This window comes from Oreochromis niloticus, linkage group LG5 (genome assembly GCF_001858045.2).
Source record: "Oreochromis niloticus isolate F11D_XX linkage group LG5, O_niloticus_UMD_NMBU, whole genome shotgun sequence".
NCBI classification, from domain to species: Eukaryota; Metazoa; Chordata; class Actinopteri; order Cichliformes; family Cichlidae; genus Oreochromis; species Oreochromis niloticus.
Genome location: NC_031970.2, coordinates 32,168,226 through 32,188,997, shown reverse-complemented (window position 1 = coordinate 32,188,997; position 20,772 = coordinate 32,168,226). Strand labels below are relative to the sequence as shown.

General features: G+C 42.3%; 1 long non-coding RNA gene across 6 annotated transcripts in view; it reads right to left on the bottom strand.

Annotated features, from left to right (window-relative positions):
- The window catches only part of LOC106098041 (uncharacterized), a 59,603-nt gene that overhangs the window by 2,740 nt on the left and 36,091 nt on the right, over nucleotides 1-20,772 (bottom strand). Inside the window, exons 1-4 of one of the 6 annotated variants that reach the window (XR_003220274.1) lie at nucleotides 7,191-7,366; nucleotides 7,058-7,103; nucleotides 5,097-5,174; nucleotides 35-4,992 (exon numbers count right to left, since the gene is read on the bottom strand). This is a non-coding gene — a long non-coding RNA (uncharacterized LOC106098041). Of the gene's footprint in view, nucleotides 1-34; nucleotides 4,993-5,096; nucleotides 5,175-5,267; nucleotides 7,026-7,057; nucleotides 7,367-20,772 lie in introns of those variants that run through there. The other 5 variants (XR_003220273.1, XR_002062131.2, XR_001224134.3 and 2 more) reach the window with 5 other exon arrangements.

Here is a 20,772-nt window from a genome sequence, read left to right as displayed (position 1 = left end):
CCGGGGCTTAATGTCCTTACCTTGTTTTATCGCTGCATAACAGCGCGCCAGCAAACGCATTGCATGCAACAGGATTTTCAGATATTGACAGCTGAGATTGGAGGCCTGGACGGAAAAACGAAAGAGTGCATCAAACAGGAAGCCTCCTGAAGATTGGTGGTTAATCAATTCTCTTATCTCTCTCAAAATGCAAATGAAGTGATTAAAATTAAGTTTATGCTGAAGAAAGGAGTGAAAGTGAATCAGGCCACACAGCCAGCTGCTGGACGTGCAGCTTTATCTCTCCGTCAAGGCTGGAAAACATCTCTGAGGTTCAGTCGGGGTGATATGTGGATGTTTATTGTATGTTGGAATGCATATACTCAAATATCTTCCTTTAAAAACCAAAGAGTAAACTCTTCTCACATGTTTGTTTATTTATTTCACAACACACGTATTGGGTTTATTGACTTAAAAAGAAGAACAGAATCATTTGGCCTTACTGGACGAGTTAACTTTGGTAGATCTTCAGTAATCTATCAGCTGGCTGTTTTAACTTTACGTTAATTATTATTATCAGATGAATTACTGAACCAGGCATTTTGACAAATAATGCTCATGTTTAACCTCCCGCACCAAGAAATAAGGATTTCTCCACAGCCTTTTCAAATGTACTTTTTTTTTAATTCACAAAACTTAATTTGTCAGAAAAAAAACCTTAAGTGAAGTGTCAACTTTCCATAAGTGCTCTTTCATCTTTAAGGCAGTTATGCTTTTAGTGACGGATGTGTGCTCCTCACGCACTCATGCTAATTGAAATTTTTTTCAAGTATTGACTGAAGTAAATTATATATGTTGTATGCACATCACCGTACGTATACTTCTTCGATCCTGTTAAGTCTGCAGTTAGCTCCCCAACCTCAACCCTGTATTTTAACATACAACAAACAAAGTAAAAAGCTAATAATCAGTGACCTGGGATTAAGCGTTGGGGTATTCAGCAGCAGCAGCCATGACTTGGAGCCCATAGAGTTCTTTTATATGTTGTGTGCAGCTGAAACTGTTATGAAGACCATTACTGAGGAGCTAGCGATGGGCTCAGACACTCAACATGAAGATAATAAAGAGTTAAAATATATAGCTGGGCAGGTTTAAGTTTGTTTTGAAACATGCTTCACATGCATAAAGCCATTTTCCTCATCAATCACTTATTCATCATCTGTAAGTGTGCGCCTGTCACAAGATGAATCAATGAATAAACAGTGGCATGTTGACATTTAGAGTGTCTATCTAGCTTATACTTTGCAGCCCCCCCCCTCCACACACACACACACACACACACACACCTACTGCCTCGATCAGACGCTGAAACTTCAGCGAGGAGCACCTCCGGGCTCATATAGCTCGAGGTTCTTCGCTCTCTCCCCTTTTATTTCTTTATTTATTCTCTCATTTTTTAACTTGCAGGGTGGGTGGAGGGGAGTGGGGGGGTGGAGACAAAACGGTTGCAGGTGGTGATGAAAATAAGAGCCATCCATCATTATTTATTAGGCATGAAAAAGATACACAATAATGTAATTTAATCTCTCAGCAGACAATTATTTCCACATATTGATAACGCAATGCGAAAAGTGCCATGAATCCTAATATGATGTTTGCTTTTATTGGTGTATGATACAACCAGAACAAATAATGTAATTGTATCAGCCAGAAAATGTGATTATTTGCACATGCTAACATTATAATACCAATCTGCCGCAGACAATGGTATCATATTATTTTGCTGTGCTTAACTAGTTACAATTTGCATTAAGTTATTATGTCTGGGTGGCAATAAAGACGGCTCTCTCTCCCTCCGGTCGCCGCTTTTCTTAGTTTCTCATTACAGCTTGGTGACGATTTTTGGAAGCTTTTGACTCCAACAGCCGGCGTGATTTTCCGATTTAAAGAGGGGAAACTTTCACATGGAGTTTAAATACGATTGTTTATACACATCTATATAGCTACTCCCACCCCCATGTGAGCAGCAGCACTCTTTATCACTCTTTTTGCATGCTGCTTCAAGCACAGGTGACTCTCCAGTGCTCATCCAGCCCGGTCTGAGGTTAAAGAAAGTGGCACAATAGACACAATTACTATGCAAATGATGGGTGCCCGAAACAAAAAAACACCTTTTGCATTAAAAAGTAAAATGCTTTAAATATTTGCATATAGGTGCCTCGATTTGGTTATTCGCATCAACATCAAGACGATTAACATTAATGAAGGAGCGGCTTGATGCACCGACTGTCAGGCCACATCAGGCCACCTCTGCAACCTCCTCTGTGTTTTGCATGGCGAGGCATTCACGCCATAGTGAACTAATGACCAAGTCGGCCTGTGTAAAATTAGACCGTGCGTCTACACAAGTGTCTCTCTGACATTAGGAGAATGTTTTATTGATGAGTCATTATTAGCAGTCCAGCAGTGAGGTGAGCTCGATCCATGCCGAAGATGCAAAGTGTAATAATAAAAAATGCCTGCTTAATTATTAATACTCAAAACCTAATCCATCTCTGCACAAAGAATATGTACATATTTTAGTGTCTCATTTGAATTTTTGCAACAAACACACACCTAAAAACCATTAGATGGCTGTGGTAATGACAGGTTTAAATGGGCTGTTTTTTAAGAATTAATGTGTTACTGCCAGTGCACGGCCTGAGCCGAAAGAAAGAGGTCTTCCTGTTTATTCTGTTGCAGAGCGCGCAGCGTCCCACTGCAACGTCCCCGTAGAGAGGCGAGGCGAGCGCACACTGTGTGAAGGCGTCATTCTGCACCGGAGGGTAGAGGAGTGTTTGCAAGTCATTAGTGGTTTGTAAATGATATTTGTTCCCATGTGACATATCATTTGAAATGGTTTCCTAATAATAACACCCACTGATAATAAAATAAGAGGGCCCTCATGTTGTGATTATGCTTTTCATAAATTTGGACTGGAAAGAAAAAGCACAGGGAGACATTTCAATATGAAAAAGAGCTCGAGATATTGATATGGACGCGAGCTTGGATGATGCCCTGAACGGCAGCTCAGCTTCGGTTTGACCGGCCGGTGGAAGCTGGAAGAATTTTCAAAATAAAAACTTTTTTGTTTCAGCCTGGCTCGACTTTGTTGTGAATAGAGAGCATCTTTACGCTAAAGCTCTGTATTCTGTGAGTAAAAAAGGAAGAAAAAAAAGCTTGAACCGTTGCCTCCTTTCTTAATGACTCCTGACAAATACCCTGTCTTCCTGCGGTGCGTTTCCTGTTCGCCACAGCACAGAGCCGAGACAACTTGGCACGGGACGCAGCGCGCCTGGTGAATAGGGAGCCACGCTGTCGCTCCAACACCGTTCGCCTTGTATTTTATGAAATGAACGAGTGGCTCGGAGATCAATAGGCCCCTGTGGTGAATGCGAACAACGCCGCTGGGTCCTTATCAGGGCCCCGCTGCCAATCTGTGGCAAGCGAAGCCTGCACCTTCCCTGGATACACCATTGGTCTTTGAAATTAAAGTTGACGCCTGTAATCCAGGGAAATGGTCCCTCTACTCTCGCTTAACACCGGTTTAGTTTCACCCCAGCTGATGATAAAGCATGACAGAAATACAGAGCACTATCTTCTTGCTAGGGGTTGATAGGTTCTGCCAGCTTATCAGGAAACAGGCAGCTAACCTTCTTGTGTCTGGCCCGTGGACAAAACTGAGGAGTCAATTTACAAAAGAAACCACAGTGGGTGGCTTGTAAATAAAACCATTCTTTCTGCGTGGAAGACAAAAAGAAAAACTGAGGGGAAAATAACCAATTTTACAACCCACCCAAAAGTGAGTGAATGTATAACACAGGAGGCTAAGCGCTAGTGATAGAGTGTATTCATGTAAATCCTCCCAAGCACAGCTGCAGGAAATTGACAGGGATCTACTGGAGCGCTTTGCCTGTAAAGGGTGGGATTTACATGCCTAACTAGGGCTTAACCACCCTCCCTCGAGTTTACCTGTTACTCTCTGGCCTCTGAGCACGCGTCTGGATGTGCTAAGGTTGCACTGCTTATACTTAATGCCTTTTCATCCCCCCTCATATCTGTCAGTCTCAGAAATAAACTCATAAACTCCACCGGGCCTACTCCGTATCGAAAATTGGTTTGGCGTGACGGCACATCGGAGGTTTTGTTTGTTTCCTGTTCCCCGAGGCCTCAGAAGTTTCCACAGCAGCCACAAGATCAGCTCAAGTTAAAAACAAAAGAAATACGTGAATACGGCAGGATGTGGCGGACGGCGAATTAGGCCGCGAGGTGCGAGTCCTGCTGCAGGACTGCTTTATGGGTAATTGAGATCACATTAATTCATGTGTTCCTCCTGAGGAGAAAGTGCAAGTCTTTTCCTTTTGGACAGGATGTGGCTTTGGGCAGTTCGGGATGGTGGGCGTTGCTCCTGGGCTCCACAGCCCCTCAGCTGAATCTCGGTCCCTGCAGGCAGATTCTGCAGACCGCTGATGGCAGTTTAGACTAAGCAGAAAAAATGTTTGGCTTTCTTTTTTTTGTTCCGCTTTCTTTTTCGTGAAACTTACATCTGTACACGTACGGCACGAAACCCCAATGCCAAACAGTCTCAACAAAAACATCTAATGTTTTCTCATTTGTTTTTTCCTCTCAAGCTAAGATCCTTGCAAATGATTAAAAACACACACACACACAAATAGTTAGCACTAATTCTATTAATGCTGTCGTCCTATCACACAGGAACCAAACACAGATGCAAAGTGTTCCTTTTTGCCTTGTGTGTTTTGTATTTCCCTCCTCTTCTAAACAATGATTTTCAGAACTGGAGCCGCCGCCAATAAAATTAATGGGAGACTTGCTGAGTCCATACAGGAAGTGGGCTTTTTAAATAAACACATTGTTTCCAAACTAATCCACACCCCATTGTTTACAGACTGGGCTGGGTGCAGACTGGGCCGGTCCACCTCGATTAACCCCCCTGTCAAGGCCACTCCATTTCTAAACAGAGGAGGAAAAAGATAAAACTGTCAAACAGGAGTTCGCTTTGATGTTATTTTAGGGCAGCATTGCAATCTGTTCATCTTTTGTACAGTGGGGCCTACCTGACTTTATAGCAAGGATGTATACAAGGCCAGGCTACGGTTGCCCAAGTAACAGCTCATGTGCCATCTTTAAATGAGCTGTTAGAGTAAAATAACAAAAATATATATATGTTTACATTTTGCCGTTGCCATGACAAATAAAGTCAAATCTAATGAAACTGCTATCCAAACCTTTGATAGGTATGCCTATCAAAGGTTTCAGACTTGATACTACTGATGGTGCGTGAGCCTGGTTCTTTCTGGTGCTGAGCAGGTTTGTCCTTCCACAGTGATGCCTGTTGGGTTAACTGGTAATTCTAAACTGACAGTATCTGTAGCTATCAGTGCCGTTTTGATGGACTGCAAACATCTTCAGTGTATACCCTATGTCAGCTTTGACATCCTCAGTTGGAATAAGAGTTGAAAAAAATGAATGGATAGATGGATAAGCAAAGCTAGCTTACTGCTTATAGCTAGCTTGTACTTGTAATATTACGTCGGTCCCCGTTTTGCTGCCAAAACAGCAAACAATAGAATAAAAAGCTGTATTCTCACACCTTTCTGTCAGAACCAGCATTGGCTTTTTCAGCAGTTTGACCTACAGTAGCTCCTCTGTTGGATCGGACCACCAGCCTTTGCTCCCCACGTGCATCAGTGAGCCTTGCTTGCCACTCACCCTGTTGCTGGTTCATCACTGTTCTTTACTTGGATCGCTTGTGATAGATACTGACCACTGCACACCGGGAACACCCCCACAGGAGCTGCAGTTTCCAGTCTAGCAATCACAGGTTGACCTTGTCAAACTCGTCCTTACAAGTTTTGCCTCCTCTGAGGACAAAATGTTCACTTGCTCCCTCATATGTCTTACCCACTAACAGGTGCCATGATGAAGAGATAATCAGCCGTATTCACTTCACCTGTCAGCAGTCAGAATATTCTGACTGATCGATGTGTGAACAGTCAAGGTAGCCACCATTTTGCTCTTGCAGTCTTGGTGTTTTGAAACCAGATGTGAGGAATGAGGGGTACCGAAGGACACTGATACGGTACTCATCCTCAGTGACTGTCAATCTTCATTTTTGACTCCAGTGGAAATGATAGTTTACAAAATGAATATCATATTTATTAATAATTAAGATCAAGTGAGGAGTAGGATCATTTTTTACATAGACCTCTTTTATGGAACCAGACAAGCTGCCCCTCGCTGGCCATCAGAAGTAATGCAGGTTTAAGGCATTCATGAACCGGCTTTACAGAGAGAGAAAACACTGAGGTGGGGCGGATAAGGAAAACGCACGTTAAAAAGTAGCCTCATGATAGTGGTGTCACATACCTAGTCATGACTTTTGAGCCAAAAGTCCTCCCAACACTTTCTGTAACCAGTGTCAAGTATGACTAATGACTTCTGACCGTTGTGTGGCCCACACAGCATTTTGCAGTGCAATAAGTGAGCCTTAAGTACCAAAAGAAGTCAAGATTAGACACAAATATGTGCTAACTGGGTTGAAAGTTAGCACATGACTGAAATGATTAGAATTACTGAACTGACAACAAAGTAACTGCTATTTTAAATTCTGCCATACCCAAGAAATTTGAATTTAAAAAGCTGTGAACATTTTTATTCTTAATTGTTACAATAAAAATAAGTTTTAGATAAAGCACAGCCACAAAGCTCCAAAGCCAGGCTTGTTAATATAAATCGGTGTTTGTCTGAGACAAGTGAATTTTTTCTAGTACAAGTGGAAGAGAAGTTCTTGATCCACCAGTTCAAAGTGTTAAACAAACAGGAAAACAGAAGAAAAGCCAGTGTCTCTACAAAACATCCCACCCAATATGTTGCTATTTAGTTGAATTAGTAACTAAATACAGATTTGAAACAAATATATCCAAATAAAAATACATTGGCAGGCCATGTCAGAGCCAACCCAAGTATCCTGTTGAGAAATAAATATTTGTAACTCCAAAATATTTAAATATTTTACCTTGCAGACTAGTAGCCGTGATGTTCCTTCAGAGTCAGCAGCCCAGCTGAGTGCAAAGGAGAGCACAGAGGAAGGGTAAGCATATCTGTATTGATCTCTGTGGGGAAACTCATTGCCTGCATTTAACCCCAACCTCAGTATTAGGAACAGAGTAGTGTCTGGGGATCAACTCCTGCCGTAAGCCAGTGCCCTTGTTGAGGGCGCAGTGACAGGAAAACTAAAGCAGCATGTTTGTGAAGAAAACTAGCGCTTCAATTGCGACGCACGAACTAAAGAGAGGAAACAGTTGCATACAACTGAAGAGTTTCATTTCATCAAGTACATTTTGAGGTAGGGGATGTGTTGTGATGTGGGGGAAGATCAACTTGGCTCACATGTAAGTTAGCTAGTTAGCATGAGCAGCTTCAGTATGCACTTCACAGAACAGGCTAACGATAACATTAGCTAAGTAGAAACCTGGAGAATTGTGACCTGACTCACTGACTCAATAATTCAAAATGCATTTTGAAAACAGAGCAGTTTGGGGGAGACTGTTTTGCTATTCGAGGTTTATGTTACATAAATGCAACATATCTGTCATGTTAGTGCTAAAAAGTAAGTGTCAGGTAAAATAATCAGTAGTAAAAAGGATAGGATATGATATTCCTGGTTCTTAAACTTTGTGCTCGGTGAATAATCATGGGCTGGATGCATAAAACTGTAGATTTATAGCTGTGTCCGTGTCCAAAGTCATATTTGCATACACTCTCTTTTGTTATATTTATAAAGCTGCGTATTGCTAGAGTCTGTTTTAGAGGCTTGTCACAGTCTTTTCCAGTCTCTGCATTATCGTCTGACTGAAACTAAATTTTTTCCCCACGTTTTTTATATAATAAAAAAAAAAAGAATGACATAAAAGCCTTTATGCAAAAAACTTATCAATTTTTCAAAAGTGGATAAAACTATTTTTAACATAATTGTAGAAACGACATCTCAGCATCCAGCCTCCGGTTGGCCCCGGCGGCATTTAAGACCCGTCATACTCGAGCTGTGATGGGGACTTCTGTTGTACACGAAAGCACCTAACGCTACAGACTGAGAAACATTGCATTATAACAGCACCGATGGAACTGTACCTGCATTTTTTTGCAACTTTTAAGCAAACCTCTGCTCTCTCAAATCAAATGCACCATTTATGTCAGAACCAGCCACAGACGTTCAGCTCGTCCATAGTTGGCCTCTCAAGTTAAGATGCTTAACCTTATGTGCTCAAGGTTTTGTGCTGTTTGTACAACAATAAAAAATAAGTATTAAATAAATAATTATTTTCCAAGAAATATGAGCATGTTCACTAGAAACTGTTTTGTGTGAGGTTTTCTTACTTGTAGAATGAAGCTGGAAGTCTAATTTTCCATAACCAAATATTCACACAAGTAAAAACACAGCAAGAATACAAACATCACATAAAAAAAAACTTTAATAGGACTGAAAAAAAACTTTTTCCTCTTGTAAATATTAACTTTATAAAACACAGAATGTCTTCTATTAGCATGCAGGGGCCCTTATGTAATGAATATACTTTGCATGATCAAATTATAAGCCCGAAATTCAAAATATGTGCGGATAACCAGAACCACTCTGTCAACCCCTCTCACTTATCGCCTCCTGCATCGTTTTTTTTTTTGTTTCAAATCCTACCAGTCACTTATACTTTCATTTACATAATGTCCGATGAGAAAAATTTGTCAGACGGATTGCAATTCATATCTCCGCTCCGTGCGCTCGCTGGCCCTAATACTTCAGTTAGCTACCTCACATTTACATTTCAATCAGTGATTATAACCTCTCCTCCTCTCACCCCGCGGAAAGTAAATACAGGACTTCAAAATATTGGTCTAAGCTGCATTTTGCAGGGACCAGAGGGACGGCATGAATATTCTGTTTGGTACACGTTTGCTGCAAGCGCATCCTTTAATAGCTCGCTGCTCTTTGTGCTGCACACTGTGCCACTGAAACTGCCAGGAGCCCCAGACGTGCTAAAAGTGTCTCATTTTGGCTTAAAGTGGCCACCAAATGCCGTGCGACACGTCCTCCGAGGCAGCTGTTTAGTGTCCGGCGCACTCACTCTTTACACTGATCACTCTGTTCTGTTTGTTCAGGCACAGATTCAAACCTACTGCCTTATGTCTTCACACCCTGGGGTTTGTCTCTCGGTACGTTTCTGAAAATGACACTCCAGCGCACGAGCGCACTTCCTGCGTGTTTTCATACAGCTGCAGCGATTAAACACATCGGCGTGGAAAAGGTCAAGCGAGTGGAAAATGTGTGTTTTGTTGGTTTACTGTTAACCGCGACTGTGAGATGAGCGTTTGACATGTTTGTTCCTTGGTGTTTTTGCGTAGATGGCTCAGAATATAATAAAGGAACAAAATGCAGTGTGTGTGGTGTGTGGTGTGTGTGTGTTTTTCAAAAGCTGACACCCACACAGGCAGCTGCTGATGACGAATGCTGGGCTCCCTGCAGTTGCAGCGAAGCCTCGCACAGAAAGCAGGTTATATCTTCACTGTGCTGGAAGCCACAGTAGGAAAGTCTGCTACATTTGGAAAAGCTCACTTCCATGTCCTCCACCACTGGACGCCTGCTGTCTGTTGACTTCTCTGTCAGTGGTAACCCAATATCCAACCTAATGGGGAAAAGTCTGTCAGTTGATGAGTCATGGAGAAGCTCACGATCATTACTTTTTAATTGCTCTCCGAGTGGAGTTTTCTTCGCGTCAGGCCCGCCACTATAAGGTGAGCAGGGAACTGTGAAGCACGGAGGAGAATTGTTTGCGTGTTTTCTTGTTTGCTTGTTTTGGAACGGCTCTGCGACTCATCGATCACGGAGCGAGTAGAAAAAAAGAAAAAAAAGAGACAGATCATAATAATCACACTTTGCCACAAACTGCTCTCCGCGGCCCTCTGTTTTCCAAGTCTGGTTACACACATGTTGGCTCTGCAGAATATTCAATAGACATTTATAGGAAATAAATTAGGAGATGAATGCAAACCATATGGCATTCAGAGGTTTATTTGTAAAGCCCCTGCATCAAAGCTTTTTCCAGATCACACCATATTAGCTATGTTTTTCCAGTCCAGCAAAATCAGGAAGGTAACCACAGACTTCCCTGATGGGAAACATATGAGCGGCAGTTCGCCGAGACGAGGAGCCTCATACATGGACGAGGCATCATCAGGGAGCATCAGTAAAAACAATTATTCTCTGCATGTCTGGATGTCATATGTCACCCTGGGTTGACTTTTATAGGAGGGGAGAGCGGTGGAGCTGCGTCACTTCTTGGAGAAAAAACCTTTGTAGCCTCACAGTGACCCCCCCCCTCCCGCTACATTAACACTTCTTTGCATGTGAGGCAGCCTGGATGCCTGTGTGGGGTGTGGGCTCGAAGACAGACAGGGAAGCAAGCCAAGAGGAAACGGCAGTGCCCAGGGTATACACTTCCACCCCTGCATGAGGGCAACCCCCCCGACTTCCCACCCAAGCATTTCATATAGGCCAGACGAGTTTACGGTTTCATGCATTTCAGTGTGACAGCAGCAGCCCTCCTGCGTGTGACGGCTCCAACAAGCAGCGGTCTGCCGACACCTGGGGTGGTTTCTCCTTCTTCGCTGTTGATCTTGGGCTCGCGCTGCACACGCTCAGAGGGCCTGCCAATGTCAGACGTGGAGCTCCACACCGCCGAGAGTCCACAGCTCTTTACCAGGGAGGTATCATTTCTGCTGTGGAGGCGCAAGATGTCAAGAGTGAGCTTGGTTTGCGGTTGCTTTTCCAGAGCTTCAAAGTCTAGAGTCTGCATTCGATGTAGACTGTGGTAGGATCCGGTTCTTGTGCCTTTTCGCCGTGCAGTCAGCATGGCATGGGGTCAGTCTCTCTTTCTGCATTGCGCACACACATAAGCTCCCTATGTGCTCAAAGTGATCAGAGCCTGCTGAGCGCCATCGGGGAGTTTACCTCGGGACAGACAGAAAAGCACTTCCAGGAAAAGAAAAGCTGGGGATTCCTGCTGAGGGAAAATGCATCAAAGCGCCTGACTTAAGGCTATAATTAGCCGCCGCGGTGTTTGAAATGTGGATGAAGTCTTTGGAGAAACTGAATTGTTTATTTATTTGTTGTTGTCGTCATTTTTTTCCATCCAGATGAGTGAATTCACAGGGATTGAGCGCGCTCGGGTTTGGCAGCGGTGCTGGGCGCAGTTGATGTTCATTAGACGATTAAGACAAACATTAGAGGTGCCATGTCACAGAAAAGTACTTTGTTTGGGGGAAGAAAGTGTTTAATTTTTCCCTTAGTTCTGTCTTTCAGGTTACATAAGCGATTCAGTCCACTTTCTGATGATGTATGATATCCTAAACTAATACAAATGTCTCCTGTCTAGTAGTCCAGCCCCGCCAGCGCCCATGCTGCTGGCTTTCTTGAAAACCACGGCCTTCAGAAAAAACTTGGTGTTGTCCTCCCTTGAGAGAGAACAGAGGAAAAAAAATCCTCTGTTCTGCTGACAGCTCTCCGCTTCACCAGCTTTTTTTGAATAAAACGATTTATAGATATTTAAAAATTTATTGATGTTTTCAGGCTCCGTATGTGTGTGCGGAGATTTTATAATAAGGCACATTCGACAGCATGTTCCCCATTGTAAAATAATCTCCGGTGCCACGGATTTCATAAAAAGGAAAACATTACTAACAGCATGAACATTTTTTTTTAAGTATGAATGATATTTGCACAAGTCAAACTGTTTCACAGCTCCGGTTTAATGTGGAACCGTGCTCCAACTAAGCACTGCTGTCAGAGCGCGCAGGGACCGCAACCATCGGCTCACATGGAAGTGCTTCGGCTCCGAGCAATCACGGCTCAGTTTACCTTGGCTACTCTATACGTTGCACCTTTGCAGCACCTCATCAACACAACGAGAAACAGAGAAAGTCGTTTCTGTGTGGGAAACATGCGACGTCCCCCGTCGAGTTAGCTTTATCAAATCTTTACGCTGCCATGTTTCTCGACACAGGATCAAATAACATTTAACTCTTATTTTTTTTTCTAGCATATGAAGTCAGTATGCAAAAGCTTGAGAAAAGCCACCTCACCACATGGGAGAAACTAAAGATAACTCTGACAGATTTAAATGTGAAACAGGTATTTGCGCGCTGTCGAAACCAGAAGAAGTGCTTATAAATATTCTTCCTTCAGCAAGTCCGAGTGATTGGATCCATAAGGCGGGTAAATTTGTTTCTGTTTTTTCATCTACAAAGGCAGAAGGCAGTAGCAACTGGTTGCTTAGAGAGGCCTGCCAAGTCCAATGATATTCTTGGGTTTAGATCAAGTTTCCCTAAATATGGACAACAGATTCGTGCTTTTAAAAATAACACATTTATATTGTGCCACAATGAAAGGAAGGATATTTGGAAATCATTATATGTTAACACTAAAAAATCCACAAAAAGCCAATGATGACAAGAAGTCCGTTGAGTGTGTTACTGTGTGCGTGTTATCGTAGCTTTGTGTGTTCATAATAATCGGCAACGACCCACGGGAGAATTGACTTTAACAAGGAGACGTACTGGCAATTTAGCACCAATTTATTTAGCGTTTGTGACACCTAAACAATAACTTCATGTCAGCTACATGATAAATTCATGAATACTGATTCAGTCCTTATGTCAGCTTTCATTAGCTGCGCGTGCAAGCTCGCTATCACTTCTGGTATGAAGCTGCGAAAAAATGCATTTGCACAACATACAATTGTCGTGGAGAAAAAACCAAGATAAATGTTTTGCTTTTAGTGATGTCATGCCTGTGAATGTATCTGCAACTCAGATGCATTTAAACATTCCTGGCACTTAAGAGTTCATTATTGGACGTGAGACGCATGAATTTGATCATCCATTTGTTCAAATGTGGGGAAAAAGGCAGCTCACAACTGATACTTGCATTTTCCTCCACCAGTGTCCTTTTTCAGGGCCTCTTCCAGTGGAATTGACACTCTCAAGTGTTGATGTTGCTTTGCTGAAGGAAGAAGCAGGATGAATGTGGAGCTTTACAGGATTATTCAGTGTGATCTGATTTCACCAAATGCAATAAAAAAAAATTGGACCACATTTCATTATTCAGCAGCACAACTATCCCAAACACAGAGCCAAAGCAAACAGAAAGCTTTTCATGGAGAAGAGGTGGGATATTCTGGCCAAGTCACTCACATGATTTTGATCTGACTGAGCTGCATTCCAAGTGAAAACCAAAGTAAATGAGCTAAGAGTGACTCGGAGCGCATCTTCAGGGAGAATTCAAGCATCTGCTGGTCTCTGTGGGTAAAATGTTTAATGAAGTCACTGACTGAAAAGCAATGTTCTGGGAACAGATTTTATTAAATGCCCAAATTTCGAGTAGATTTAGATCTGAAACATCTGGGAAATGTAGCCTTTCTAAACAAACACCGCTCAAATTAAAGCTAAAGTTTAGAGCTTTCATGTAGTATCCAGGATTTGGCATTAAGAAAAAAACCCCAGCTCAACAGTTGACATACTTACACTCTGGACTGTATCTTCAAAGTAGGATGCTATATAAAAAAATAATATATATATTTAAATTCAGTTGCACCAAATCACAACCGCTGGCTCAAAGTGCTTTATATTGTAAGGTAAAGATGCTACAATAGCAGAGAGAAAGCCCCATCAGACAGTCTCCCATAAACAAGCATTTGGCAGCAGTGGGAAGGAAAAACTCCCTTTTAACAGGAAGAAACCTCAGCAGGGAGGGGCGGCCATCTGCTGCGAGAAGAAGAAACACTCAGTGCATCATGGGAAAATCGCCAGCAGCCTAGACAGACTAGGGTCACCTGATCCAGCCCTAACTATAAGTTTTAACAAAAAGGAAAGTTTTAAGCCTAATCCTAAAAGTAGGAATGTCTCCTGAACCCAAACTGGGAGCTGGTTCCAAAGAGGAGGGGCCTGAAAGCTAAAGGCTCTGCCTCCCAGTCTACTTTTAAACAACACAACTTAATAAAGTTGCTCCACATCATCGCCTCTGTTTGGTTTCCTGCGTGTGAACTGAGTTACGTTTGAACCACCGATTTCTTTTTTCACTGAATAATGTGACGCTGAGTGTCCCTTGAATTTCCCTTGATATTGTCTCGCTTATTTGCTCTTCCATTCGACTCCACTTGAACATCATTTCCCCCCAAAAAAACAAGCACAAAAAGCGCTGATCCTCATCCTTGCTTAAACCCCTCTCACATTAATCATCACTTCATCAGATCACTTGTCTTTGTGTTTGCCTCTCACGACAGATGAGAGTCACCTCCAAATAACGTCTTCATCGCACAAGTGCCGAGCGCAGAAATCCTCACAGTTACCCGTTTCTTTAACCAATGTCACCATCTGACAGCCTTTCAAAGTCAAACGTAGCGTCTGCTTCAATAATTGAAGCTGTTTGTATTTCAAATAGAATATTTCATTTACAAGAAAAAGAAGAAGAAGAAGTCATATGTAGAGCAATACCGCTGGATAGACAGCTTTACATTAATGATAGAAAAGAGTTACTGCAGCAGGCGCACCCCCCACCTTTGAAACTGATTACATTTTATGATTAAAAGAATAAAACTAACTGAATAACCCTGAAAAACTCCAGTTTTTATTGACATTTTTTTTTTAACCACAGTGGATTTTGGCTTGCAAACAACACGGGCGATTCTGTTATTGTTGTATTCTTTAGATCAAAGGAGGCTTTAATAAGGCCATTATAAATACATCTGAAAATTCACTCTGATATTCAGCAAACAAATCAATACAGGATGTGCACCATTCATTGGTCTTTTATTGCAGCACTGTAGGCCGTCTCTGAGGTACCACAGAATAATGAAGAAAAACCATGCAGGGCTTCTGTGCCCCCGCTGTGTTCAAAGTCAGTCATATCCATACTTTATAATTGAAATAAAGGTAATTTCTCCATCCATTTGCGCTGCGCCTTGCATTCTTCTGGCGTTGAATAAAATAAACATGCAATCATCAGGTGGCGTTTCTTAAAGAATAAAGAGACAATTTGTGGTCATTTCATTAGACAATGGCAGGCTCCGCTGTCCCTCCGTGCTCTGCTGCTGAACCCAGAGGTGAAGCTGATCTGGACTCACTCATAACTGACTGGCTGACATTTGAGCCATGAAACTATGACTCAGCATGATACACCGTATTGATCTCTTTTACTACAAGTACATTTATTTGAAGCCATGGCTCAGGTGGTGCTTGACCAGCACTTTGAGTCCTGGGTGCCTCCACCTGCTGATGTGCCCTCCAGAGTGACCCTGGACCCCAACTTTCTCGTCGGCAAAAGCTTAGCTACAGTTAAAAAGGGTAATATATAGGTGCAGACCAACACCATATCCTCATCATTTATTAAACAGCCATAGGAAAGCATGTCCCTTAACCTGTAACCTCTGTTACTACTGAAGCACGACGATGGCTGATCTGGCCTCAACGCCCCAGTCCCTCACCACACTTTATTCCTTTGCAATATTGATGAGCTTGTAGCCCCCTTAGTATAGAAGCATGGCCTAAAAGCCCTCTCTCCTGGACCCGAGACCAGTGTAAGAAGGAAGGTGACTCCTGTGGGCACCATGGGTATCTGTGGGTTATAGTTGGCGGTAAGAGGAAGAAGAAAAATGTGAAACAAGCTTGATATTCCATGAACACCTGCATGAAAACAACAGGATGGCAGTTTGTTTGCATGAGACTAGAAATCTGTTTGTATTTGATCAACGCAACTCAGACATGGAGATCAGAAGCTACCTCTTTCTTTATTATTCCTAATATATTATGAAACTTCATTTGTAAATTTGAATAAGTACGATGAAGTGTTTGTCATTTCTTGTGTCGGTCAATCATCAAATTGACTTACACAACTTGAAATTACTTCCTTTTGTTTTGCTTCCAGTCTCAGTTCCTGCTTTCTGTGATTACCCGTTCAACCCCTCACTACACTTTATACACTTTTCTCAGACAGGCATGAACATTTTCACAGTTTTCTCTCCTTTTACACACTCTCAAAGTTCAAACCTTCGTAGAAACATAAATATAGAATGAAACCAAAGATCAAACCCTGTTTTCAGAGCAGCTGCCAGAGAATTCAACATTAATGAATCAAGAGTACGGAAGTAGAGGAAGCAAGAAGAATGAGCTGAGTAAAGTTTGACTTATCTGACTGTTTTATTTCGCTTAATGCGCCTTATAATCTGGAAAATATGGTAACTTCTACCTTCCTTTAGCATGTCCAGAAGTCCAACTTTTTGTGCGATGGTTAGGATCTCCCTCTGCCTTTTGGGTGCTACCGCAGGTGTCTTTGACGGTGCAAAACATTTTGTTAACATTGTTGTGTTTGTTGGGGAGAAAACTTACAAACATACAGTACAGCACTTCAGAGTCACACTGCTAGTGATCTAAGATTTATGTGAATTTGACAAGCTGGACGCATTCTGCACTGTACAGGAGACACGGCACGGAGGAGATTGATTGACAGTCTACAGCCGATCGGGACGCAGAACAATGTGCTGTAAGAAAAAAACCTCCCAGACTGTCTTGTGGTCAAGCTTTGCAGCAGCTTCTAGTAAGCCTAACAGACTACCTTCTGTGTACTTTTTGGACATTGCCCTTTGCTGCGGTTCTTTTCTACCCTAACTGATCAGCAGTTAATATCATTTTAGCTCCCTGGAGTTTAATTTTGGACTTTACTCTGGCTAATCTTGTCTTTGGTTACACCAACCCCCCTACAGACCACCACCACATATGGGAGGCCATAGCTGCTATGATGATGATTTTATTCCCATCAACTGATGACACCAACATAACATTACAATCAAATGAAAGGCCTTCCTCTAAAGTACAGTCTTAGACTTAAAGCAGATCCAGCTTTGTGTGTCATTTATCTGGGGAGGGTAGCCATCTGCTGGACTATGTTCTGCTGAGAATCACTGAACCCTTCATGTAGATGAGCCTTTCATTCATATCACCTGCCTAAATATTGTTGCAGACATGTTTACATGCCTCCTTGGCATGTAGAGCTGTCCGTGTCCTCTTTCAGTGGGATAATGTGGCCTCTCACATGTAGTTGTTTTGGGACTCTAACACAAGTTCAGTCTGTCTTGCAGTCAAGCTTTCCAGCAAGTTCTTGTGACCATGCCAACATGGTCACCAACCTTATTTTCTTAACTTCCTATTCGATGTAGGGTCACAGTGGGGCTGGAGTCGATCCCAGCTGTCATATTGTGAAGAGATAGCCAGGCTATTGCAGGGCATGGGGCTTGTCACGGTCCCGAGTCTTGTATTCAATTCAATTTTATTTATACAGCGCCAAATCACAACAACAGTCAGTCAGTCACAACAACAGGAGCGTTATATTTTAAGGTAGACCCTACAACAGGGGTCCCCAATCCCAGTCCACGAGGGCCGGTGTCCCTGCAGGTTTTAGATGTGTCCTTGATCCATCACAGCTGATTTAAATGGATAAATGACCTCCTCAACATGTCTTGAAGTTCTCCACAGGCCTGGTAATGAACTAATCATATGATTCAGGTGTGTTGACCCAGGGTGAGATCTAAAATCTGCAGGGACACCAGCCCTCGTGGACTGAGATTGGGGACCCCTGCCCTACAATAATACATATAGACAAAAACACAACAATCATATGACCCCTTTTGAGCAAGCACTTTGGCAACAGTGGGAAGGAAAAACTCCCTTTTAACTGGAAGAAACCTCCGGCAGAACCAGGCTCAGGGAGGGGCGGGGCCATCTGCTGTGACTGGTTGGGGCGAGACTCTGGCTCAGTGTTTATGGTTTTTGAGTATTTATATTCTTTGTTTCTGTTTATTTCTGGTTATACTTTAGTGATTTTGAGATCTTAGGTTCTGCACAGTGTCTCCTGTGTGTTCCACGTGTCACGTCGAGTTACGTTATGTTTTCTTGTCTACATCTGTGTCTCTCCCCAGTCAGTTGTGTCTCCATGTCCCAGTTTGTCACTCTGGTCTCTGTGCTCCATGTTCACTCTGTTTTCCCTGTCAGCCGTATCCCCTTGTCAAGTCTGTTTTACTTTGACAGTCTGTGTCCTATGTCAGTGTATTCTGCTTTATTTCCTTTGTCTTGTTATGTCAGATTAGCCCCAGCTGTGCTTCCCTCCTGTTTTCCATTCCCTCGTTATTCCCTGGTGTTTTCTTCTGTCCGTTGTTGTCTCGTACCATTACAATGCTGTGTGTTTCCTGCTATTTCCTGCTGTTCCTGTGTGTTTTCTTATTTCTAGTTTAGTTTTTATATTTGAAGTGAGTTATTTACAGCCAAAATAAAGCTGTCTCTTTTAGTTCACCCTTTCTTTTATGAGTCCAGAGTTTGGGTCCTACATCTTGCCTGCCATACAGCAAATCCTTGACAAGGCTGACAGAGAGGCAAACAACCATTCACCTCACTGCTAGTTTCAGATCTCCAGCTCACCCAACATGTATGTATTTGATCTGTGAAAAGGAGGAGGAGTACCCAGAGAAAACATTTGCAGGTAAAGGGACAACCTGCAAACTTCACAAAGAAAGGCCCCAGCCGGCAGATCCAGCCATTGCTAACTACTGCACCACCGTGCCCCGCCAACCTGCAAGACTCAAAGGATCTGCTGCTAATGTATTTGTGCTTGATACCACACCTTCAGAAGTTTGATATCTCTGTGGGTCAGAGCTGAGCTAAAGGATCATGGTGTGGTTTTAATGATGCCTTTTGTTGATGTAAAAAAATCATTCATTCCTACTTAAATCTTTTGTGGGGTATAGCTCAGTGGATGGTTCCTGGATAAGTACAGATTAGTATACACATTAATATTATATAAAAGAACTTGATGGCTATAATGAAACCAATCATGTCACTTAGGAGATTTATGAGTGATCTACAGATCTTTGGGCCCATACTGATAATAATCAAAGCTGCTCTGTGATCCTGTTTGCAAGTTTTAAAGTGTATTATTTCAGCTATATTATATTAATACCAATAACAGCATTCACCCAGACACATTTTTTTTTCTGTAGTATGTCTGAATCCTTACACTCCACAACCCCAGACAACACTGATTACAGTATCAGCTTCCTCCCTCACCTACAGCACATGACCGCTACACTCCTCACCTCACTATTGTGCGCTGCAGTGTATAATAAACCTTGTTTGAAGTACATTAACCTGCCTCACAACAATGGTAATGTGCACCCTGAGGGGGATACAGGCGTTATTGACTTCCTGGTCCTGGAATGTTTTTCTCCTCACTGTTAACTGAATTCACTTTTAGTTTGCAGGCACGTGTGTGTGAAGTGGATGTATGAAGGATATATCCCGTTCTTTAAATGTATCAGCAAGTCTTGGCTGCTGATTGCAGTTAGGCCTGGAGTACATTCGGGCCTATGAGGCGTTAGATAGCTGCAGTCCTCCAGCTTGAAAAACAGTCCTGCTTGAATAAACTGACGTTTAAAAAAAAAGGAATTTAATTTTATTGTCAAAATGTTACAAATATCAGTCAACTTTAGTGGAATGTCAGAAAAGTCCAAATTTCAGTGGCTGAGAGGGAACAAAATGTTTTGATTCTGCTAATCAGCTGAGGATTTATGTTGTATTCACAGTGGCACCGTTTTACACAGCGTGAGTTATGTAAAATCAATGATACTGCATTGATCAAACTTTCTTGCCTTTACAAATCAATTTCAATTGTCCAAGAGGGAGTAGGGTTATGAGCCGAAGCTCCTTCTGCACAGGCGCTATCCCCAGCACATGTTACACTTGTTAGCTGGATGATTTTGTACTTGATACAGCTAAAAAATAAATGAAATAAAAGCAGCAGATGGACATGCAGCTATTCGAAGCACAGGTAGATTTGTAAAAATAAGCTTCCTGTTTGAGTGCTGTGATACATACTAGAGATATAGACATATTAGACGTTTTTGTATAATGATGATTCTTTGTGATTTGTGCAATAAACTAAAACTGTACAAATCTAATTACTAAATTTAAGCTTTTGGGCAGGTTAGATTGTATTTCCCTGTTTAAGTAAGTCCAGTGATGTATCCTTGAAGAGCGTATATCACCTCTATGAGCAGCGTGTTAGCACAGGCTGGTTGGATGCTTAGGCACAGATGTTTCCACTGCTCGGACTGAAGGATGCTCCAGCTACGTGAGGCCAGCGGACTCCATGAACAGCAAGAATGACGAAGGTGTGACTTGACAGGTGCAGCAGGGTCAACGAGACGACAGGCCGCGCAGACGCTTGCCGCTCTCGCCGGGCACGTTAAGTGGAAACACCTGAGTTACTTCGGAAGATCTCGAGAGTTCAAAATGAAACCAACATAAACCAACATAAAAACGAACAAAGCGTGGCAGGAAAAGTTGATAATTAACATCGTGATATAATCCTATAAAATTTTAAGTCAGCTCACAAGCATCCAGAATTACTTTAACCTGCATCTTTTTCTCATTTCAAAATGTCTACAGCTTGTGTTTTCTATTATAAAACGTCTATTTTTCCATTTTTATCTCATGCCAATTTTGTCTCTTAATCAAGACCGGCTGGGCACGGCCAGGTGTGTGATTAGCTGGTGTTCTGAATGAATGAGGAGTTATTTGTGCAGCATGAGGTCACGCACTGGTCGTCCTCCAGGAGACAGAAATTTCTCGTCTTCTCTA